The sequence below is a fragment of the Parasteatoda tepidariorum genome, chromosome 11 (assembly GCF_982258835.1).
Source record: "Parasteatoda tepidariorum strain Cologne lab strain chromosome 11, Ptep-v5.0, whole genome shotgun sequence".
NCBI lineage: Eukaryota > Metazoa > Arthropoda > Arachnida > Araneae > Theridiidae > Parasteatoda > Parasteatoda tepidariorum.
In genome coordinates, this window is record NC_141765.1 from 26,002,898 (window position 1) to 26,029,374 (window position 26,477).

The following is a 26,477-nucleotide window of genomic DNA, read 5'->3' on the forward strand; positions in this document are numbered from 1 at the left end:
TTCAAACATTAAACAATGTTTTAGTTTTACATATTCTATAACCGCTGAGCATTTTCTTACCAGCGCTATAGAAATTTATGTGCAAAGCTATAAATCAAGGTAAGTTCTGATTTTTGTCTTAAATTTCTTCCCTTTTACCCATATTCTTCGAGAGACATTTCTGCATCGACATTTTGAACGGAATAGCTTTGTCGACGAAAATGATGGCTTCTAGAAACATGGCGAGCCAGAATAGAGCGAGTCCCTGAATTTTTGGACGTCTGATGCCAAAGGAGCTGATACGGAACGTTAAATTTGACTGCATGATTCTATCAAGTCTAGCAGGACGAAATCCCATTTATGTCGTGGTAGGGATCTTCCTTTTCCGACTACTATAACTTACAAGGACAGGAAGGGTGAATGTACAGCTTGCTTATAGATAGACAGAGAAGACTGGATACTAAATGTAGACAACTAACCCGAGGCTACTTCGCTCGTTGACAGTTTTATTGCAAATCGCTGTAGCGCTCGTGTAAAAACTAAAAGGAGAACAGTGCAATAGTCCTTGTTTTGCTGGCTCTTTTATGAAAACCTTTTTGCTCTTCTCATCATCGTGTCCTTTCTTTTCTTCGTATCAGAGAGAAACTTAATAAAATCTTATTACTCCAATTCTGTTGTATGATACGAATTTCTTATTAGCTGGATGGAATATATTTCTTACTTTATTTTGATCGTTAACTTACATTTTTTTTTATTTAAAATGTTATCTGATATATTTGGAAAGGAGTTATTTCTGATCTTTTGAAAGTTTAGTGTTTTATCAAAGTTTCATTTTGCTTACAACAGTGAGATGGGGATGAATAAAACATTTGTTGCGATTTCATTGAAAAGTTTGGAACTTTTTCAGGCAGATCATAAACACATTTTAGGTATTTCTCCCGTAATCTTTTTTTGATTTTGAGGATCCGAAATACATAATCTTTATTGTGTTTCGAGTGTGGTATCAAATAAAATAAAATAATATTGAGATGCTGCAATGCACACTATAGAATAAACGGGAAATCCTAAATTAGATGGAAGGTTTCCAAAAATTTGCAAAAGCAAAAAGTTTAGGAAAAAAAAAGGTTTTTGCTGCGAAAAACAAGTGATAGGACATAAACTTTTTTCATAGAATTCCTGTCAACTAACAGTAAACATCTAAATCAAAGAAAAATACAATTAGTTAATTATGCACATTTTTGTTACAATACAATTAAGTTTGTTAATTGTTTTAGCATCAATAGTTTCAAATAATGCAGAGTCGATTTAAGAGTTGTATGGAAAGTTATTTTTTATTTCTTATTTATTATCCATTTATTTCACGAAGTGAGTGATTAAATTTACAAAACGTGGATATAAAAACTGCAAGGGTAATTAAATTAAGTTAATGATTTTAACGATTATGGATCGCAATTTTTTATAATGTTCTAAATTATTTTGAATTAAATCTTTCAACTGATTTACCAGTATAGATAAGACAATCGAATAGTTATATTTGTGATATAAACGTTCAAAAAACCCTGTGAGTCATTAAGCTGAATTTTGTATACAATTAGTTTTTTTGATTGAAAAATATGTAATTTTTTTAAAGTTTTGAATTAATATCAGAGATTTGAATTTTTAAACGTATGAGTTTAATCGAATTTTTTTTTTAAAGAATAGCAAAAATTACGCCAAATGCGTAATAACGGATACAGTGGGTTGAATCAGCTTTGAGATATTTAAAAAATAATGCAATTCAAATTATTACTCTTTCTAGATTCAATTAAGCAAATAAATAGCTGTCCGAATAAAATTGTAAATATTTTTACCAGCTTGAGACATTGACAACTATTTTAAGATAGTTAAATAAATTTTACAGATTATTCTTGAACCTTATAAAAAACTGTTGGGAGAAATGTAATTCAAACTAATTAGCAGGTGGTACTTCGATCATCTGCTTTGTTAGATAAAGTAAAAAAATTTTTTTTTATTGACTAAATATTTGTTATTAACTGAATATTTGTTATTAACTGAATATTTATTATTAACTGAATGTCTGGTGACGAATCAACTGATATTTAACTTTTGTTACGCCATTGCGGGAAAAGGAACTTACAGACGAGTCATTTTCTAAATAACCAATAAAAAATAATAACGTAATCTAAATCTGAGAAATTACAGTACCAGGAAGGTAAATGAAATAAACAAAACTGTTTAACTGCGAAAAAAAACAGAGGGGATCTGAAAAATGATTATAAGTGACTTCAAGTTTCGATCTGTTTTAAACAAATCTGCTGCTTCAATTATAATCCTGCTTTGATGTTTATTTCATTAGATTTCCTCTGCCGTAATCTGTCAGATTTCGAAAGCGCTCTTGTTTTTTCCTAGTTTAATTGTGAATTTGCGACCACGACATTTTTATTTTCATTTTTAATATGAATTCTAAAAATCCATAATAAAGGTACGGAGCACCATCTATAACGTTCCTAATCACGAATTCCATCTATATGAATTATCTATGAATATTTGCACAGATTCTTAATTTTAATTGTTAAAAGTTTGCTTGAAAAATAAACTATTTTATATTAGCTGCAAATTTTTAAATTTACTCTTAACTGTATTGGATTATTTACTACATTTATTTATCATTGTTTTGATCTATTAAACGCATATCAAGAAAAATGTTTAAACATAATTTTCAATTTAAACTACTTTTAGTCTATTTTAACTTATGTGTGTTCAAGATTATATAAGGTAAGTAATTTAATTTTCTTTTTCTTTCAACAGCAGAAAACTTGACGTAAAGTAGCGGCATTCTTACTGAATTTGTAATAGAGAAAGGTAAGTAATTTTACACTTATTCTACAGTTTTTGTACGTTCGCAGAAAATTAAATTCATTTACTCAAACTAATGTATTTAACTACCAATCAACATTAAAATCATATTAAATTTGGAATGAATTTTGAAATTTTTACAGAAATATATACTGTATATAAATAGGCCGTGTTGTACCTATGCAGTATCCATTTTTGTACATTATGTAAGCTGTATCTACTGTTGTATCCATACAAGGACGTTTATTAAATAGATAAATGGCGTGGTACTGCTCTTTATTTCAACGTAAAAGGTTGTGCACATTGTGAATTTTTAAAAGTGTAAATTTTCAAAGCTTATTGAGTTTAGCTTGAGGTTAATAATTGCAATTAATTGATTTATTTTTACTTAAAAAATGCACAGTGTGAAAAAACCGGCCACTCTGAAACTCTGAAAATCTTCTGATCTAATCATCGGATGTTCACGTTCTAGGATTCAATTTTAATGGTTCGAGAGAGTAACCTCAAATATGTTAATTAATTTGCCAAGGCGATATTTTAAGTTCCGAAATCTGACGCAAAAACGCACTTTCTCTGAATAAACATACCTTTTTTCGACGCATTCGTAGTTCTGACCCTCAAAATATCGAGGGTAGCCGTAATCTGAGAAATATGGTCCTAATAGTTTGACCAGGAAAGCGGTTTAAAGCTTGGACCTCTTATTCTTAATCTTACTTATTGCGTATTTCGCTATATCACGAAACGAAATGAAAATTTTTTGCACACAATTATAAAATTCGTCTATACATGCTTTTAATAAATTAGTATCACTTGATTTCATAATCGTCCAAAAAATTTTAATTGTAAGGGATACAATTTTTATATCATTTTAAAGAATATAATTTTGAATAGAAAAATGCAAAATTTGAGTGATATCAGTCGATTAGTTCCTCTGGGAAATTTAATTTTAAAAAAAGTAGCATTTTTTAAAAAATTCGAAAAATTGTATGTTATTTATTCAGAGAAAGTGAATTTTTGTGTTTTGTAACAAAGAATTAACCGCATATTGTCCGCAAGAATTAACGTGAAGATCCGATCACTAGATCAAATGTTCTTCATGGTTGTTCGTTTTTTTTTTTTTTTTTGTGCAATGTACATTATAACAACAGCAATATATTAGATCATCAAGTATGAAATTTGTATATGAAAAAAGGAAAAATAGCTTAAAAATAGCAAAAATAGCTTGATATAAGGAACAAATTAATACGTCAAACTGTGCACCCATATTTTCTCTACACTTTTGCATGTAAGTGGCAGGTTTTTGATATAAGTTGTAGAAAACCCTGGCACACAAGAGTAAATGAATTCCTAGAATGGCGTTTTTGAGCATGTTTGGTGATTCATCTTACTTCAACCAGCATTAAAGCAAATACTCTGTTTTCGTATCGCGTGGTCTACGATGCCGAGGCCTGCAATGTTTCGCGAGGTCTTCGAGGCTGTAGCCTGCTATGTTTCTCGAAGTCTGCGATGTCTCTGTGGAACGCGCAGGAAGTAATTTTCGACTGTTCCATTTTAAATAAAATTAATTTAGAAATGTTTTAATTTCAATTAGAGCTTACTATGATTTCTTTCAGCCGGTAGAAAATTTTAAATTTCAACTATAGTGGAAAAAAAATATTAAACCAAAGCCAAATAATAAGCTGTCAAAGTTGGATCACCCAACTTACTAGATTTATCCTTGATTATATAATTAACATAAATTTACTAAAATCATTAAAAAAAATTTAATAAATTAACTTGCCAGCATTTCGGCTAAACTACTGTCACTTTCAGTATTAAAGTGCGAAAAATATTATGGAGAAAAATAAAATAGAAACAAGTCATTTCATTGCAGACTGGAAATTGGGATAAATGAGTTTAGAGTGCTTTAAGCGTATATTTTATACGATATCAGATGATATTACTCAAAACTAACATCAAATATTGACATCAATAATGAATTAAATTAAATACTATAAAGACAATTTGTATTAAATATTTTTTTTCCAATAAATTTACCAAAAATGAAACGCAAAATGACTCCATTTTAAACATTGAGAAAATCAAAAGTTTGAATTGTACTTGTAGTTTAGAGGATATTAATAACTAATATACTTTAACGAAGCAATGTATTTTAGCAGTTGACAAAAAAGATTAAAAAGTTAATAACGTGTAATCTTGCAAAAAATAAATAAATAAATAAATAAAAAATGAAATAAATAAGAATAAATAAATAAATAAAAATAAAATAAAATAAATAATTGTGTTTTAAAACAAATGTAAATATTGATCAAGACACTCTTTAACTAGGATTGCTATTGATTAACTATTGAGTTTTAATTCATTTGATTACATTGAGTTATCTTCTTTTTGCGTTTAAACATAAGCGAGAAATTCTTATACTAATTATTAATATCAAACGCAATCCTGCATTAAGTAAAATGTTAGAGAGTTTTCTAATTAAGGTTATTAAAAATTTACCTCTTTCAAGCATAGGGGAGGGAAAAATTCAATAACGTATAAATATAAAGTTTCTATTGGTGGTATCCGAGAGATATTTCTTACTTTTAGGTAAAATTTCCTCTTGTAACATGTTTGAAGAATTTCTAAAAACTTATATTAATGTTAACCGATTTTTAACTCTTGATTATTAACGAAAATTAATTAAATTTTGACGAAGCAGGCAATTAGTTTGCGGTTATTAAGAAAGATAAAAGATGATTCATTAACTATTTACCACCATATATGTTCAGGTAAAAAATGCATTTCAAATTTGTCTGGAAAGGAATCAAGTTATTTAGCTGGCGGAAATGTACCAAACATATTAATGCTTTTACAGATCCTTAATTGTATTTCAAAAGTTTCACTGAAGATTATTTTTTAAAGCATTTTACGCAATCAAGAGGAAAACTATTAAATTAGATCCGTGAACTAATAGTATTCATATTAATGAATTTAAAATATTAAAGTAATTTACCGAGTCAATTTTAATAACTAAAGATCAATTCTAATAACTAAATATTTTAGGCTAAAATTTTTCAGTAATTTTTTATTAATATTTTACTTATACTAATGCTAATTTAGGAGATTAGTTAGAAAACAATTAAAATAAATGTTGCAAATCTGTTTAAGATAGGTAAGCAGTGCAAAATGCGAAGAAGAAAAAAAACATGAAAATCTAAAACTATCTGAGGTTTAATGGTATCTAGTAACATATTTGCTTATTTCAAGTAATTTAATAGATAAATAAATGAAATGTCATTAATATTTACAAGGTTGGATGTGAAAATAGTAAAAAACTACATAAGCAACTAAATGCTTGATATATGTCACCACTGATATAAGTTAAAAGTTTACAGTTTTTAAGCTGATGTCTTAATTTTATCAATTACAAAGCACTTTGCGTGATGATAATGAGTATTTGTCTTAAAACAAAACAAAAAAAAGATTGAAATAAAAAAATGGAAGAAGATTAAAATTAAAAGAGGAAGAAATGATACAATAAAATTTGTCTAAGATGTACGGTGCACGGAAAAAAAATTGTAATAAAATTGCTGGAATGTATGATAATGACATTTTTGGTGAAAAAACAAACAAGCAAACATTATTCTGGGTAATAAAATCAAAATATACGGTAGTTAAACCATTCATTTGTTAATTTATTCGTTCATATGTTTATTTCACATTTAGTAAAGAAATGCAAAACTTAAAAGTAAGTTTAACCAAATAAATTTGTATGCCATGATCTAAGGCAAGGTATCGTGAAAAAAATCTCAGCACATATAATACATTTAATCACTTGTTGTATAACCATATTTTACGATTAACTTAACCAAAATCATTAGCAAAGTGTTTCGGTAAAAATTACCAACCTTTTTGGTGAAATTTTTTTCACAGAGTCAAAAACACGGTGAATTTTACCTTATTCTGGTAGTTTTTACGGTACTTTTTTTCTCTGTGTATACATGTATCTCTCGCTCTCTGTATATATTTTATAGGGTATATATATATATATATATATATATATATATATATATTGTAAAAGTAATTGACTTTTAAAGTATAACCCATACATACGTTACCAAAAATTATTTAAATATTTATGAAATTATTATCAATTAGAATTATAGTTTTTTTTATAACATATTGATGGGTTTATCTCTCGACAATTTCTCCGTCATACTATAATATAAAAAAAAGTTTATATTTTTGTTAAATATTTTTTTATCTGTTCTCCAAAAATTGTCTTCTTAGGTTACAAATTACTTTATACTAATATAGTTTTGTGTTAAAAAGCTCTATAAAAAAAACAAAAAAAAACTAAGGTATAAATTGGTTAACTGAAATACAATTTATCATCTTATATCATCAACAGTAATTATCTTTTAGAACTTTTCATATATATGTATTACTTTGCTTTGAGTAAAATAATCCGAGTTGTTGAATTTTAGTTCTCAAAACTACAGTTCACATTGCTGCACATCTAGTAGAAAAATGCAAAACTGAAAAGTAAATTTAAAAGAATAAATAATTTTTTTGCCAGGGTCTTAAAGTATTGTGATAAAATTACTACAATTATCAAATTTTACCATATGTTATAAAACCATGTCTTTATCGTTAATTTTATTAAAACCATTACCAAAGAGCTTCGGTACAAATTATCGAACTTTCTGATGTTCCCATAGTGCCAGAATCTTGGTAAATTTTACCACATTCTGATAGTCTTGAGCATACTTCTTTTTTCTCAAAGTACAGTACAAAGTACTTTGTTTTTCTGCTAATTTAAGTATTCTGTAATGACCATCATTATGATATATATATATTTTTTATCCTTATCAAATTTGAAAAAAAAAATCACTTATTAGGGATCTCAGATTTAAAAAGGATGTAAAGTAAACAACAAAACGGCATAATCGGGGAATTAGATATGTTTTAATGTTTTCAGTCTCAGCAAAAATTCATTAAAATTCGATAAAATTTGGGGTGTATACATTTTTAATTCAATTTTGACAAGAAGTCTGGACTTATATATTATGTGCAATTTCTTCGGAACAATCTGTATTGACTATATAGAGAAATTTACGATATTATCACCTCGAAGTTTCTTTATCGAATCAATTTGTTGCGATTTGTGTTATTGTGATTTATTTCTTTGGATTAAAATTTCAACGCATTATAGATTACTCTTCGAAACAGTAATATTTCTGCAACTTTTTTTAAGTCTCTGGATTTTTAAGGAAATTTAGGAAACAGTTTTATATATGTAAGAGTTTTTTAAGCTTAATGGAATTGAAGTAAGTTTCCACGAAGTTCTTTATAGAAGTTAGAAACTGTCAATTCATTTATGACACGCAAAGTGGCAATTAACCGTTGTGCTTGCCGCTCTCTTGTGAATCCTGATGACAATGGCAAATCTTTGCTAAGATCTTTAAGTTAAAGTTGTAGCTGCGTCACCTCAAAGCACGCAACTTTCTTCATTTTTTATGACTGACATTTTAAAGAGAACGTACTAACTGAAACGCCTAAAAGTTAACCGTAGAAGTATGATTCGTGTACCAAACTTCGGAAGTCTCACACAGCTTCGCAAAGGTTTTTTAAGCGCATAATATTGCGTGGTGAAACTTGAGTGGACATTAAATACTAAATATACAAATAACTCAACTACCATGTGTTGGAAATTTTGACAATTGTTGGCGTAAATTTTGAAACAACCAGGGAAAAAAAGTTTCTGCGTAAATGCAGAAATCTGGTTTTATATAAATTGCATGGAGTCTATAATTCTGGTAAAATTACAGTACTGTATGGTAATGACATTCCTGCTAGAGATAGCCTCAATTCTAATTTATAAAGTAAAATTATTTAAACCATTCTTTAGGTAATTTTTCCGTTCATATGTTCCCGGTTTAGCGGAAATTCTGGTTTTCTATATTAGAGTTCTCATTCTCATTTATTAACAATTCAAAACTGAAAAGTAAATTTTACCGAATAAATGGATTTGGTGCTCTACTCTAATGTATCATGATGAAATTACCAAATTTTATCGCATATTATGAAACCGCATTTTATTGTTAATTTCCCCAAATCTTTATGTCAAATGCTTCGATAAAAATTACTTTTTAGTGTTCTCATAGAGCCGGTACGGTATATGCTACGGTACATGTTAACATATTCTGGTAGTTTTGATCATGTTTTTTTTCCTCAGAGTGATTTTTAATTTAAAACTGACTGTTAACAAATTAAACAGCAAGGTGCTCAGTTGAATGCTCACAATGCATTCATATATATTTATAAAGTTTTTACGGGTTACGGAGCACAAAAAAACTTAATTTTTATAATCTTTCAAATAGAGAAAAATTATACTTTTGCAAGATACAGATTGGTTTCTGTTTTTCCGTACATTGAACTGAAATATGCATTTTAAAGCACTGATGGAAATTCTAGTTTTAAATAAAATGAATTTATGTCTAGAACAGGCTGCTAGAATATAAAAATCTCGGAAGCTCAATTAATTACATATTGCTATTACACATTTAGAGTATTATCTGTATCTAAAACATAAAAATCTTATTTTTCCCTTATTTATTTTCTTTTAAATTTTTCAATATTATACTTTTATCTTAATATAAGTTAGGCTTGGCTTATGAGAATCTGTTTTCAATGAAAATTTCTTAACGTTTTTTTGTCTAAATTTAAATTATATATTTCCAACGTCTCATTTTGTATTCATGTTACTTAATGAAAAATTAAAAACGTATTTATTTCACTCATCTAATTTTAATTATACTTCAGGAAGTCTGTAAAACAGTTTTAAATTTTATATATTGTCTTAAAAACAGCATAAAAGGAAAACTATGAAAATTTAATTTTTTAATTTTTTTACCCAATACCAAAACTATTAAAAATTAAATCATGAACATTTTGATTTAAAGTAATCTAAAAAAAATCACCATGGAAGCATATATTTTAAGTTATAACGTTTTCAAGAAATTTAAACTTTTAAAAGTTTTTTTTAGTTTTAATGTTTTTTAAATGTGCGTATTTTTTAAAGGTACAAAAATAAGCAATTTTAAAAAAATGCTGGCACTTTTTAAAAGTGCTGCAAAAATGCGTCCTGGACTTTCTTAAAATGAAGAACTAAAATATTGGTTTCTCAGTCAACTCAGATTATCTTTTTATAGTTAGCCTTAAGGAGACAAAATAAAGTGTGGGGTATATAACTAAATTCATATTACCCATACATAATTAGAGTTTTAAGGTGGCAAATTAACTTGTAGTTTTTTTAATTAAACTCATACTGTCCTTATATATATAAATTTATTTACAAAATAAAAAAATATTTCTGTATTTTATAGAAAGAAAAATTTAACAATTGACTTGTTTTTTATAAGATTTACTAAATAGTTATTGAAAGGGATATTACAAGCAAAATAATATATTTTGAGTTAAATTTTTTTGCATGCTTTTTACTTATTCATTTTTTTCAGTTTTTTGAATCACTAAAATAAATAATTCTTTTTTCTTTTTTGTATAGCAATAAAATACAACTTAATGGATATGCATTATCAATTTCAATTTAAACTAAGCTTTTTGCAATTAATTTGAAATATTATGAAAAAATATACAAATAAGTATTGTTAGAAACCTAATGAGATATATAAAGACAATAATCATTAAATGAAAAATTTTATCACCTCATATTCTTCGAAAAATAATTTTTATGACTACTCCAACTTTATTCTACATAAATTACCGCCATTTTAAACCAAATCACTTACGTAAAAATAATTCCATTCTCTTCCAAAATTCTATTTAGTTTCTCTTTGTCAATCCATTTATCGCTTATTTTAATTGATACCCGTTAAAAGCGAAATAAGTACCACAATGATGCCCGGATATTTATTACTGGTATCATATTCTGAAAACAATTGGGTGTGTCAGTTTGCCCCTTCCAAATATCATTTTTATTGTAACTGACTGCCTAAGGGTATCTATCACGTTATGTGTTTTACCTCATAAGGGGATGATCTGTTAATAAATGAAGACTGTTGGAAGCGAGTGCTTTTCAAGAGAGCGTATGAGCATTATTTTAAGTGCTCTTTGAAACGATGCCTTGGGGTATCATTTTGGAAAATCTCGCCAAACTTAGAAATTAGTCCCTTGTTTGTGCTAGCTGTGATTTCATGGCTGATTAGTCAGGGGCCTAGATTTCATGTAGCTGGAGGAGAAGCTTTTCCAGCCATCTTTTGGGATTAAAGTGGTTTCGTAAAGAAATAAAAAGTAGTTCTAACCGTGTGTATCGAAAGGTAACATTTTATCGATAATGGATAGACAGAAGATTCGTGTGATATCGACCATTATGAGTTTTCGAAATTTCTCCCAGTGGTTGAAAAATTGAGCCAATCAGAAATGGGAAGTTTTCTGACTAATCGCCAAGTTTCTTTCTTTTTTGAAATTATAACTTTTAAAGGAGTTGAGGTGTAAATGAAAAAGGTTGGTTGAATCCTTTTGCTAAATTTCTATTTAAAATTTGATAAAGTGTTGTTACAATTTTCATTGGATGTCTGGGGAGAAATATTTTCCGATTTCTATAAAGCTATTCCAAGGGTTATATTTTGGACGTTCAGAAACCAAGTAATTTCTGCGTTAAGACCACACTGTTTATACAAATACAGAACATCCTAAAGTTCACACAAAATGCAATTTCGATCGAAAATGTTGGTTTTCTTTAAAAATTTCCATTTTTTTTATTTATTTATTCATAAAATATACAGTAAAGATTTGTGTCTGAAACAGCATATAGGTAAATGCTGCAATTTCATTGGTCCAGGAGAACTCTTTTGTCGAAAATTGCAATGATGATTTCGCTTCAATGTTGTTTGAATTTTGTTGAGGCAACACTCAATTTCAATTATGAGCTTAATGGAATAAATATTAGACTTGAAAAAACACCAAATCGAAAGGATCTATTTCAATAAGTCACATGATCCTTACTGCCAAATCTGGCAGCTGAAGTGAGAAAATAAATCAGCAATACTCAAAATATTACTCAACAATAAAAACATATTGTAGTACTCCGTTTTGAATAAACATGATCTGTCCAATGTGCCGCAGCTCTATTATTTTCCTTTATAACATTTCATTCCACTAATGATATAAAATTTAAACCTTGTGTTAATTTTGGGGCATCCTTTAAAAGCGTATCATTATAGCTTTTTAGTTTACAAAAGAATGCTGCAGTTGTAAAATTTGTAATAAGGAATCTCTAAATTTGATTTTTTTCTCTCGCATATGCAGAAGTAAACCAGGTATAGAAATTATTACAAGTTATTTTGAGCAAATATTTCGTTTTAAAAATGTAGTAATAAATTCCTTTTTGCAAGTTTTTTGAAGTTATCATATAAAGCTCAACAGCAATAAGTGAGTGGTAAAATTATCCTTAATGTTCCACAGAATCTCTATTTCAACATTTATTTTTAATCAGTTTTCTTATACAAAATCATACATCATTCCTTTTTATATTATTATGTTTATCATTCATGGTGCAGAGTTTGATAAATTCATATTCCATGAATGGAATTTTTTAACGACAACAAAGCTGCCTAGAGTACAAATTATCTGGTACTGTAATAGGGTTTTTAGAATTTTAAAATTTGGTTGCTTGTCAGAAGCGAGGGATTCTAGAGTTCCCACCAATTTTGCGGTATATAGTATGCTTTGTTAAGGAATTGATTTCAATGGATTATTTTGCTGTCTGTTGAACCAAATTTGCTTGCTTTTGGACCATTTTCGGTACTTCCTGTTTCTAGCAGAAATGTTAAAAGATTTCTTGCTACTAATAATTTTTTGTTTCTAATAGACATGTTTATAATTTCACCCCATAAATATTAAACTCATGACTTTACAATGAAAAAGCTTCACTTTATACGGGTCCCATGGCTCTGAAACACTTCAGTTATTTTGCTTTTTTTACCATTTTTTATGTCAGTATCAAAACATCGTTTGATTAGCATAACCTAGAACACATAATGCTATTTACATTTGTCACATTGTAATTGATTCCGTCTTTTATTTCATCAAACTTCACGCTCCCAACAGAACTTCACAACAAAATAAAGTCAATAATAATGCTTAGCAATAAGAAAAATAAAATTGGAAACTGCGTTGTAAAGATATATGTAAATCCTAAATATATAAATGCGATCTTTGATGAATATAAAAATTTTTCATGGGTTAAAATTTACCATTTTTGATGATCGTGGTATTAACTCTTGAAACAAAATTAAGTTGCCAGTTATTTGATATTTTTTAATTTTAATTAACTGAATTTAAATGAGTTAATTTTAATTGACTGAATTTAAATGACTTAATTTTAATTGACTTCGATATTTCGATTTTAATTGACTGAAAAAGTTTTCTTTGATGCTTATTATTGATTCAATAGTACGCTTTCGCAAAACTTAGTTCTAACCCAGTTCTTGTTGGAATAAATGCAAAACTTAATATTAAATAATGTAGTCGCAGTAATTTTACATTAAAAAGCAATACATTTCTTTGTTGGAAATAAATAAAAAAATAAAAATAATGATATTCCGAAAAATAAATGCGTATTTGAAGCATCGTAAATAAATAACAGCTACCGTGCATTATATTTGGTATGCACATTGTAGCAGCTTATAGTAATATTTCTTTTTTATTCGCTGCAAACACCTTCTCATATTTTCAGAATATAAAACCGCAATATTATTCTCTAGCTCAATTTTCTTTTGTCCAGTTTTAAAGTAAATAGTTTATTGAACTTTCTTAGCTACGTTTGTGTCAGCTTAGAGCACTTCAAAAATTTCTGTGGAAATTCTATACGCTACAAAAGCAGCTGGGACAATTCTCAAGTTGTAAACTCATCAGCTTCTCTTGGTCGAAGCTCTTTTCATTGGATCTCACAAAGCTCGGTAGAATCCAAGTTCTCTTTTTGAGGAATGAATGTTGCAAGGAAAAGAGAATCTTCGGAAAAGATGAACAGAAGGTAAAACTCTCACGGTTCACTTAAGGCACTTTTCTGTAAGCAAGACAGATTGTAAAAAGGCGTCTATGGATAGAAATTGTACCTCCCCAAAACTTTGGATGTTAAAGTAACATTTTTTCTATATCTATTGTATGCCGAGAAAAAGTAGGAAACATTACTGGGGCATTGTTATATTTATTTAATTGATTTATTTTTGTACCTCGTGTTGCTGGTTTTGCATTAGATCCATACAAATTCTCCACATCAATTTCGTGGTTTGACAAATCTACATCATTTATTGAAATTAGTTTGCTGATTTATTACTTTGGCGGTTTATGTATCATCAATAAGTTATGTTAACATTGTAACTAAAAATTAGAAGAGGAAGAAATGATAAAATATGATGAAGTGTTAAAAGAAAATGTTTTTTAATGGTCCAGTATATTAATAAGGAAGAAATTTCGTTTTTTTTTTCATTAAAAATTTAAAAGTTTATAATAAATACATCTCAAAAAAGTTGCGATCAAAGGATAAAATTTAACTTAACTCAAAACTTTGGATATTTAAGTAATGTTTTTTATATATCTAATGTATGCCGAGAAAAAGTAGGAAATATTACTTTAGCATTGTTATATTTATTTCATTGATTTATTTTTGTAACTTGTATTGTTGGTCTTGCATACAAATTCATTGCATCAATTTCGTGGTTTGACAAATCTACATCAATTATTGAAATATATTTGATGATTTATTACTTTGGTGGCTTAAATGTCCTCAATAAGTTATAGTGAACATTGTAATCAAAATTAGAAGGGAAAGAAATCGTAGGATATGATAAATTTGTAAAATGAAATGTTTTTTTATGGATCTAGTATGTGAAAATGTAGGTAATTCTTCGATTTTCCTTTTATTAAAATTAGGAAAGCTAAACAGACTAGTTAATTGATTATTAAATAGTTAATAGATTAATAAATACAGACACCTCTCAAAAAATTGTTATCAAAGGATATTATTTAAGGTTTCATAAAACTGTGCTCCAGTATATTTTTTTTCTTTGTAATTTTCACAGTATATATTTACTGCTTTATTACTTCGGTAGTTTCAAATTCATTGATAAGTTATAGTAGTAAATATTGTAGTCAAAATGAAAAATAGGAAAATACAGTAAAATAAGATACGATTTAAAAAAACTCCCTCTTTTATTGGTTTGATATAGATAATTGAGTAAGCCTTTGTTTAATTGTTGTAAAGAGGAAAGGTTATCCATAGATTTAACCATAATCTATGGATAAATTTTCCAACTATATGGATAAACTGGAAGAAAGTTTAACCATAGATTAAAATGCATAAGTCCAATCAGTTTATTCAATGCTTCATAAAACCAGATTTTAATCTGAAAAGGAAAAAGTGTATTCATGTTATTTGTGAATATTAAGCTTTCCTCATATCTAACTAACTTGTATAAGCTTTATTCATTCAAATTATCTATAATAAGTAATATAAAAAGGAGCAACTATTGCGATAGACGATATAGTAATGAAAACAGCTAACCGACCGAAAACAAAGTTAATAAGTTTATACCTAATAAATTAAAGATTATCAAACTTGATATTTTTAAATTTTTTTTCTGTTTACACTAGTGTGGTTACTTATACAAATTTGGTAATATTACCAAATTTTGTATTTTTCTATCAAACAGCACAAAAATAGAACCAAATTTATGCTAAATTTTACCAAACATGTTTCCAAAGTGCTTCGTAATGACATTCCGGGTAAAAAAAAATATCTTTCTATTTAATAAAACCAAAATATACGGTATTTAAATCATTCATTTGGTACTTTTTCCGTTCGTGTGGTAGAGGTTTACCGGTAAAACTGGTTTTCAAAATTATAGTTCTTATTACCACTTATTTAGTTCAAAGTATAACGTTACAAAGTAAATTGAATGGTATAAATTGTTTTTAAGTTAATTATTTCATTGTTTTTTACCATAGTTTTTTTTTGGTGAGAGATAACTTTATCATCAATCACAAATTTGCAAGAATTAATATATGGTTCCTTCTCTTCTGATAAGTTCCTTAACCAAGAGATAAATAAGGCGATAGTCATTTAAAAAAATTCTAGGGTACCAGAAATTATCAAAAAAACCTGAAATTTGATATGGGGTGGTGTACGACAACTGTGTTAAACACATAAATGCAATAATATCCTAAGAAGTTTTACTATTATAGTTTAATCAATTGATTAGAAGACTTTACGGCATTCTATATTTGTACGTTTTTAAGAATACTAGAAATCTACCGAAAAGTACAAAATATAAGACTCATAAGAAGAAACCAGAATTTACTCTCCTTTCTCATTAGAAAGAAAAAGATTTACCGGAATTATTGCAATAGTTTTTAGACACAATTAAATTCAAAACGAAAATCTAAGTCCCGCCATAGTAAACGCTCGAGCGATTTAAATTCTAGCGCGACGAATCGAATAAATGTTTTCTTTGTTTCTAATCCTTTACAATTGTTAATATTTTTGTTCTTCAAAATATAGTTTTTTAAATTAATAATTATTTTATTAATATAATATTAAAATATAACTCACTCCACAAACTGGAGGTCAGTTTACTTGCCTACATAATTTTGCAAGGCGTTGGTTTTAAATAAAGTTTCCTACGTCATGACTGAATTAAACGATTTAGCAGGTTAGTTAGAAGGTTAGTTTTTATAATTTCTTGCTGCGCTCCGAAAAGCAATTTTTCTTTAAAAATCTAAAAAGTTGCTTTGGTCTAGTGTTAAATACTTGTTTTACACAAAAATGTACAAAAATAAATCATCACAGTTGCCTCGAATAGTTTTAATTTTTTTGTTCTATATTTGAACATTTATTAAAATCATTATTCATTTTTAGCCATGTTGAACTAAAACACTGTCCAATATTTTAAATTAGAGTTAAATTACTAAGTCTAAGACAATTGAACAAAGAAACAAAAGTATTTTCTCTTCTTTCTTATTTAGAAAGAGAAAGATTTAGCGTAATTATTGCGAGATTCTTTGGATACTATCGAATTCCAAACGGAAATCTGAGTTCCGTCAGATTGAATGCTCGAGCGATTTAAATGCTAGCTCGACGAATCGAATAAATGATTTCGCTGTTTCTAAGCTCTAAGAATCGATATTACCTCTGCTCTTCTAAATAAAAGCTGCAACTTTCTTTGAAGAGTCCAATCGATTTATAGTTGAATATCATATCAGTTAGGCGCTTAAAACAGAGCAACTTAAAACCAATTGTTCAAAAGACAACCTCCACACCCTATCTATCTATTCAATGTAAGAATATGATCTCGTTAATAAAATACTAGAACGTTTTAAAACCGAATAGAAACTATTTTCTATTTAGGAATGGAATTTAATTTAGAATGGAACGAGGGTCTTACAAAGAAAGTCTGAACTGGCAGTTTTCCCGAAACTAAAATTGGGAATTTCTTTAATTTCATTTACTTCGATATAAGATAATTGTTCAATCTGTTAATTTTTTAGTGTAACATTTTTGTAATATTCGTTTATTCAATCTCTCAACCAGTGACGTAAAAGAAGGCCCGGCAAATAACCATATCTCCTATTTTAATTATTATTTTTAATTTCAATATTCTTCTATATTCATTCTATTTTGTTTCATTTTATAACTGGCGTAGAACAGCCGTCTTTATCCTGAGTTTTACGACTATTAATGATCAACTCGGTATCCTTGTAATTTTAAACCCAAACCAGAAGGCAAAGGAACTTCTGGATCAAGCATTAAAAAAGGTTAGCATTCGTGAAGGACTTTTTGAGGGAACTAACCCGTATTTGCGTTACACGGAGAGGAAAACTACGAAAACCTCACATTGTTAACACGACAACAAGGAGATTTTAATCCATATTAACTACGTCTACCACAGAGATTACTTTATGTCGCACTGCGGCCGATGAGAGACGTGAGCAAAATTCGTATCAAACAGTTTACACTGGGATTCGAAACTGGGTTAACTCATTGAGAGGCGAGCACTCTATCCCCTGAGACACAGCGGATCTTAACATATCTTATTTCATAACCGTTGTTGAACAGCAGACCTAATTTTCGGGTTTACGACTACTAATATTTAACTCGGTAGTCGTATATCTTTGAACCCAATCCAGTAGACAAGGGAGCACCTGGATCAAGTATTGAGAGAAATTTCCCTTAGTGGAGGACTTTTTGATGGAGCTAATCCGCATTTGCGTTACACGGTGCGGAAAACCATGAAAATCTCCCAGGGTTGGCCCAACGTCACGATTATTCTAACCCATGATCCGTCTGCCTTTTAGGATATTTTATGTCAGCATTGTGGTAAGTGCGAGCCGGGAGCAGGATTCGTATCAACCAGCCGCCGCTAGGATTCGAACCAGGGTCATCCCATTGGGAGGTATATGTTCTCGTAATTTTGAAATAATTTATCTAATGATTGAATTTTAATATAAGTGTTCATCTGTGATGGATAATAAAGTTGATAATTTTAAGCGTATCAAAAAATTTAATTTTATGTTTGTAGGTTGAATTCAAGTACATATATTTGTGCAAGTACATATATTTCTTATATTCCTTTAATTTGAAGTAAAAGTATTCTATGAATTATTCGTCAAGATGTGAAGCCTTTTTGTGAAACAAATAGACGAATTAAATGGCTGAAACTTCAAAAAGGTTTAAATAACAGGAAAAGTATAATAAAATAACGTTAAACTTTTTTAATTTTATTGAAATTATTAAACAAATATTATAAAAATGTCTAAAAATATTACAAAATCCCTGTTTACCAAAATATGAAAATTAATTTGTGGGCAGACGATATTAAGTATGTTTTTGAGTCGTATTTTGTAACTTAAAATATCCTCTGCACTAAATCAATTTTATATTATAGGTCAACCCCCTCGAGCCATTAAAATTGAGTCAAAAAACGTGAAGATTTGATCATCAGATCATGAGTTATTCTGGGTGGTCCCTTTTCTGGCACACTGTACAAACAGAAAATAAATTTTAGTTTCACATGTTCATATAATAGCTATTTAATTTCTGCTTTTATAGTAAAAAACGCATTTACGAATAATAGAGAACCAATTTGACTCTCTTAATTTGTACAACTATTTATAAGTTGAAATTTTTCTAGTAATGTATTAAAAATTTCAAAATCGATTAAAAGAAATGATTATTAGTTTAAAATGTTAAAACAACGAATGAAGTCTCTTGTAAGAAAGAAGTCTGAAGTAGAAGTCTGAGTAGAAATAAAGTAAGAAAGTCTGCACTTATTAATTAGCGTATTTGACGTCACCCCCTCGAGTCATTAGGATGGAGTCCTAGAGCGTGATCCGATCATTAGATCAAAAGTTATTCAGGGTGGTCAGTTTATTTTTTTGCTCACTGTACAGTTAAAATTAATTCATAGTAAAAGAAATAATAATGTTCGAAGAAACTGTTTTTTCCTTAATTAAAAAATGGCAAATGTAGAATAAAAGTTTAATGTCTTTACATAAACAAGACTTAAAGAATTTAATCAAAAGTCACGCACGTAACTTAACTCAATATTAAACTTAGAAACACAGAATTAAAATTTTGACGCAGAATAATGGCTTAGAATTTTTTTCAGTAAGTTTTTTCTCCTCGTAGATCTGAAATAAACACTAGCATCTGGCTTTTCTCAGTGTCTAATCTTAAAATTTGCTATTTCTTTAAAGAAGATACAAAATAAATAAAAAATTGTAATTACGTGAGTACTACTTTACACGGAAGTTACTGGTACATTAGCAAACACAATAAAAAAAACAGAAATTTGTAATTCAAAACAAAATTTTCAAGAAACTAAGCTTTAAATAGAAACTAAATGATTCATACGACATGTTTATGTCTCGAATTTAAATATTTTTAATTGGAATTATGTTGGAATTGAAATAAAATTTTGAAAACTAAGAACGCCATATTTTCTATACAAACTATGACACTTTTAGTTTTCAAAATTTTTTCAGTTTACTAATTATGACTGTAAAACAATGTCTTAGTTTAAAATTGTGATCCTATGTCTTATCACAAGAAACTGCAGCGGTAAGATATTACTTGAATAAAAACTTTATTCTCTTCAAAAATACAAGCGCTCAAAAACACACGTCAATTTTCAAGACTTGCTAGACGTGGAAAAAAAGAAACAAAAGTATTATGCTTTGTTTTTTCTTATTCTTTTGTTTATTTTTTTTCTTCTCATTGGCAAATATTGAAAATGAACGCCTGTTTTCGAACGCTTGAAACAAGTCAATTGTTTTTTCAAATTTTTATATTTTTCTAGAGGCAAATGAAGTTCTTACTTAAGTTATATCAAATTTCATTAGAGAATAAAAGTTTCGATGGTTTAAGGGGGTGGGGATGCGCACTTTTTAAAATCACTAGCTCAAAATACTGTAAATTAAGCAGCATTGTATTTTTTAATAAACTAAGACAGATTTAGACAGTTTTCATGTGAAAAGATACTTTAAAGCAATAGATTATTTTGAGAAAATTTGAAACTTTCATTCATGATCCTTCTCGTTAACATAGTGTCTTAAAGTGTTAAGTTTTGGAACAGATAATTGTTTCAGAGGAGTTCTTTTAAACTTATTCCTAAACAATCGCAAACATTTCATGATATCAATGATACTCGAATGGCAAAAGTGACAATTATCTCACACTTTTAGAATTTATGCATAAAAGCACAAAAAACAGACCACTCTGCATAACATTTGATTTAATGATCGGATCTTTACGTCTTAGGACTGGACCTAATCATAATGGTTCAAAGGGGGCACCTCAAATTAGCTAATTAATTAGTGCACACATTATTTTAAATTATGAAATCAGACGCAAAAACGTACTTTCTCTGATTAAACATGCCTCTTTTACAACAAATTTGGATTTCTGACTCTAAAAATATTGGAGATAGCTGCAATCTGAGAGGTATGGTCCCCTTAGTTTGGTCAGGAGAGTGATCTGAAGTTTGGATCCATTAATGTTAATTTTACTTTTTGCGTATTACTCCATATTTCGAGAAGTTTTTAAGCGAATTGAAAGAGCATTGCACACAATTATAAAATTTGTCCAAGGATTGTAATAGTAAGATAAATTTTAGTAAATATCTCATCTTTTTTATTATTTTATTTAGTAAAAGTCGAAAAAACATTGGATAGTAAGGGATTCATTCCTATAGTAAATACACTTTATAACGTCTTTTTTTTCAGACCAACGACGACGTATAGAAGAGCAAGATTACTGTAATTAGTTCATTATCAAGCTAAAATACTAAAAAATTACTAAAACGTAGTAAAAATTCTAAATTTTACAGTTCTTTTAATTCAAATAATAACTTAATATTATTTTCATATTCTCAAATTAAACATTTTTGTGGATAATCAAGAATTTGGAAGTGGAAAACGATTTGTAAAACGCTAATCAAAATACATTTTTTTGCTTTTCCGCAAGGAACAGTCGGGACCTGTTATTGTGATTTTTTCTAGAAGTATGCAGTAAATCTTTATTGATAATATAATAATTTCTAGAACTTTGAATCAGATTCTTAATAATAAATTAAAATACCTAAAAACTAATACGTTAAAATCCTTTTATAAGGAATTATAAAAAGATCAAATGCTTGCTTTTTTTTTAAAAAAAAATGAACAATATAATAAAATAAATAAATAATTCACCTACATTTTTCTTAAAACCCTTAAATTTATGTCTGTTATGAAATTATGTGTAGCTTCACTTGTGACGATTAAAAGTTTCCAAAATTTAATTAAATCTTAAAATTCAATTAATTTCATAACTGAGTTTATTATATTGAAAAATATTCAGTTTATTATATTGGTAAATCTAATCACTTCAATCCCTGAAAGAAAGCTGGTTGGGGAAGTATTATGGTAACGACTTCTCGTCTATTCATTGGAGTATTCCTTAAAAATTCTATTAAAATGACTTCAAGTTAGACAAAAGATAAGTTTATTCTTTAGATAAATCACAGCCGCTACTTCTAACTTAATAGCAGCTCTAATAGTAACTTGGAAAGATAACTACCTCAATCTAATTTGCATACGTCACTATGGCTTGATTGAGAAGATTCACAAGTGAAGCATCTTTCCCAAATTGTTAAGACTCTTCAATGTCTCTAGATGCTTAAATCAAGATTCGTGAGCTGTAAATAGTTTCCCGAATGATTAGAAGTTGTCGTGGAGAAGGGGAGTCAGCAATCCATAAAGTTTGCTATTGACATTATACTAATTATTCATTATAATCTGCATTAAATCTTCAAAATAATGTTACTTGTTGTACCAAGATGAGCTAGATAAGATGACTTATTGAGTATTAGTTTTAAATTCCTTGACGTTAATCAAAATTATGCAATTAAGCTAAGGTAGTTTTAGACTAGGGTACAGACATTAATGATATTGCTGAAGAATATAATTAAATAAAGTGATTGATGCAAATAATGTGATCAAAAATTTTATGCCTGGAAATTCTAGCATGAAATAAATTTAATTTGAAAAGAAACATGCAGATTGGTTGAAATTAAACTGGCGGTACTCAGAAATTCCCAAGTATGGTGCTACTGATAAGTTCTATCTAGAACTTCAAATCTATGTTATTTAGACCAGAAGAATAAAATTTCAGCAAAAACAAAAAGCTTTCATATTTTGCCAATAGATGGCTCTGTACTTCTAAGACCATTTTCAATTATTTATAGAATGGAACAAAACGCATGTTGTTGCCCATTGATGTGCACATGGAGTGAGCTGGTGTATAGACAATAAAAATATTCTGTTTTTAGAATTTTGAGCTGCTATCTTTTTATTACTGTGTTAGTGTATTACCTGATGCACCGGGAAAAATGTATGGTTAAGACTACTGGAATATGATAAAATTTACCGTGTTTTTGGCTCAATGGAAACACTACAAAGCGCGGTAATTTTTACCGTAGCACTTTGGTAATCATTTCGGTAAAACTTGCAATATAATATTACTTTAAAATATGTGATAAAATTTGGTAAATGTGGTAAAATTTGACACTTTCAACATGATACTTTAGAACATTGTCATAAAAACCGCTTATACGATTAAATTATTCGATTAGCTATTAAGCCTCAGTTCTACACTGAGAAAGAAAGTATAATCAAAACTACCAGAATATGGTAAAATTGACCGTATTTCTGGCTCTATGGAAATATTAAAAATCTCAAAAATATTTTACCGAAGTGCTTTGATAATGAATGTGGTTAAATTTAAAATTGGTGACATTTACAAACAAATATGATTTTATAATATGAGAAAAAATTTGGCAAGTGAGGTAAAATTTGGTAATTTCATCATGATACCTTAGAACATGACATAAAAACCGTTTATTCGATTAAATTTACCTTTAGTTATGCATTATTTACTAAACGTGTGGTAATAAGAACTATAATTTTGGAAACCAGAAATTCCGCTTAACCTCTACCACATGATCGAAAAAACTGCCAAATGAGTTGTTTAAATAGGTATATATTGGTTCTTAATAACAGAATTATGTTGCTTTTTTCATAAATGTCATCACCATATAGTACGGTAATTTTACCAAAATATTTTCTCAGTGTGGTTAAAAGCATCTCCGCATTTTTTTAATCTGCAAAAAGAAAGAAAAACTTTTGAGTAATTTAAACAATTATTTATAACCATTTGCAGAAATGCTCTGATTCGCTTCATCAGTTACGGAGAAATAGTGAAATACTTAAAAATTGAAATTAGCAGTTAGGTGCTCAAAACTGGTTTTGAAACTTACACCACGCATTCAGTAAAAATAGCAAAATTGAAAAGTAAATTTAATCGAGTTACTATTGAGACCATATTTTCCAGGTTCCACATTTGGTAAGATTTTTGTTATTTTTCGACCTAATCCGTCAAAAAAAAAGTTTATTTCTTGAACTTAAAATGCATGTTACAATATCTTCGAATATTTAAGGCCATATCTTCAAACTATTAGCTCGAGTTCCTCATTGAGAAATAAAATATAGTCAGAACTACCAGATTATGGTAAAATTGATCGTGTTTCTGGCTCTATGAAAACACCAAAATCTTATTAATTTTTACCAAAGTGCTTTGGGGAAATTGACAATAATATGCTCTTATGTAATGCGATGAAATTTGGTTAATGTGCTAACATCCGGTAGTTTTATTTTGATACCATAGAGCACCGTGTAAAAAAACCTTTATTCCATCAAAGTTTTTTTTTACTAAATGTGTGATAACAATTGTTAAAAATTGTAGAACTTAATGATAGTTCTTAGGAAATGTAGCTTTTTCCCCAGTAAACAGTGATCATATAAACTTTGAAATTACAAAATAAATGGTTTTTATAACATATATTGTGGTTTTTATTACCGGGTTTATGTTCTTTTTTAGTCAAAAATTTCATTTTCATTCAGTGCGGTATTTTTTCCTGAATTGAATTTCCTCTATGTAGTATTAGAATATCCATATCCAGCATAGTCTTTGCAGCTTTTTTATTCATTTTAAATAGTATAAAGTTGAAGTGATATCACTAAAAACCTCAGACATTAAATAGGAGAAAATAATTTGGTCCTATTTTTCAGTGAGGTGTTAATATTTTGAAGTAATATTTTAAACTGAATTTATAAAACAAAACTATGCCAATTTTTCTAAAAAAATTAAAGAACTATTTAAACAAATATAGATGACAGAATTAAACTTTGGATGAAAAAAGAAAGAAAAGACAGGGAACAGCTTGGAAAGGAATTGAAAACTTTGTGGCTTATAACTATGAAAAAGAGTTCAGATTGTTTAACTTCATATCACGTATTTCATACTTTCTTTTCTAAGGGTGACAGAATCTGAAAATATCTATCTCTGAAACGCAAAACGTATTGAAGGGATTCTCGACGAATAGCAGAAACAATTTATGGATGAAGAATATTTTAGTTGAAATTCATGTCTTTCTTCAATAGCTTAGACATTTTGAACGCAAAAAAAACTAAAATAAATGGTTTAATTTTACATATTTTAAAATACAATGAAATGAAATATTTACAAAAATTTGTAAATAGAAAATAAAAAATATATAAAAAATTTCGATAAAAACTGTAAAAAATTCCGTATTAAATTACGGTATTACGTACCGGCACTTCGTGTACATCTTCTGCAACATCTATTTTACTGTAAAAATCATTTTTACTGTGAAATATCGCACCGCAATTTTTATAGTAATATTTATTTAATTGAGAGATACAGTGTTTGTATGGTAATTATTACTGCAAAAATTACAGTATGTAATTTTTAGAGAAATATTTATTTTACTGAGAGATACGGTAGTTTTATGGAAATTATTACTGTAAAAATGACTTTATATCAGTTTTTTTTGTTCTGTAACTTCGTTGCAGCAAAATTTGATTTTACGATAAAAAGTACCGTAATTTGATCCTGAATTGCGTACAGTGTAAACCAGTACTTAATTACCGTAATTACAGATATTTTTTATAGTGCACAGTGTACATTAGTTTTTTTACAGTGTGCTAACTTCAGAAAAATACCTTATATTTAGATCAAACTCTAAGTCGTGTTTCTTTTTTATCTAAAAACAAATGATCAATGAGAAAAAAAAATCAATCTGATGTTTTTGAAACTTTAAACGCCCGTTATTTCACTTAGAAAGAAAAATAATATGAGGTGAAAAATCATAGTTATGACGAAGCTTGGATAACAAAGTTATGACGAAGCTCGGCTTTCTCGTACTTATACAAAAAAAATTATATCCTACATTTGAATATTAAAATTTGAAACATTACGCAAAACATAACGAAAAACATAATCCAAATGCATCATTTTAGTTTCATTTAAGTTAGTTATATTTTTTAAAACATTTAATTATTTCGGATTTGTTTAATAATCAAGGTCAATTTAGCGATTTGACTCCGGATGATTTTTTAATATATGTATGACATAAACCCCAATTAATTGCACGGATATGGTGGGAAATGCGTAAAGTTAAAACAACGTTTAAGAGCTTAAAGTTTCGACGGATACCTTAAATGTCTTAACTCGCAATCTATGAAACATGGACTCATTATGCTTCATACTCATTGTGGCTTTCATAATATTCATAATAATTTCAAAACAATAACTCTCCGTGTAGAAAATAGTGACTGGTGTACGTTAAATCTGTCAGGTCACAAAGTCCTCCATGTTCCCATAACAAATTATGCATTTTGGGACACTGATTCGGAGATTGATTTTTCTCCGGTTTAGGTCAAAATTACGGTCTGTGGATGTATGAATGGGTCACTATAAATGGGTGCGACGTATGGGTGCATCAAAAGTCAAATTCTTGGTCATAGATGGGGCCACTGGAAAAATAAGAACAATCGCACCCTTTGCCTCAATGATCTATGCCAACAGCAACAACAACAATACCTGAAACAAATGAAAAATATAAAATATTAAAATTAATTCATACTACATTCTATGTTATATAATGGAAGAAATTTAAAATATTACTCAGTTATTCAATTTATTTTCTTTAAAAATATAATCCAAGTTAAAAATAAAACTGTGA

At 28.3% G+C, this 26,477-nt stretch overlaps 1 protein-coding gene across 2 annotated transcripts in view; it reads left to right on the forward strand.

Annotated features, from left to right (window-relative positions):
* LOC107438659 (protein O-mannosyl-transferase TMTC2) overlaps positions 1 to 26,477 on the forward strand; it is a 392,194-nt gene that overhangs the window by 29,936 nt on the left and 335,781 nt on the right. The window contains exon 2 of one of the 2 annotated variants that reach the window (XM_071187375.2): positions 2,788 to 2,841. The exons of the other annotated variant lie outside the window; for it this stretch is intronic. The gene's annotated coding sequence lies outside the window, so the exon portion shown is untranslated. The remainder of the gene's footprint in view (positions 1 to 2,787; positions 2,842 to 26,477) is intronic. 2 annotated transcript variants of the gene reach the window in all.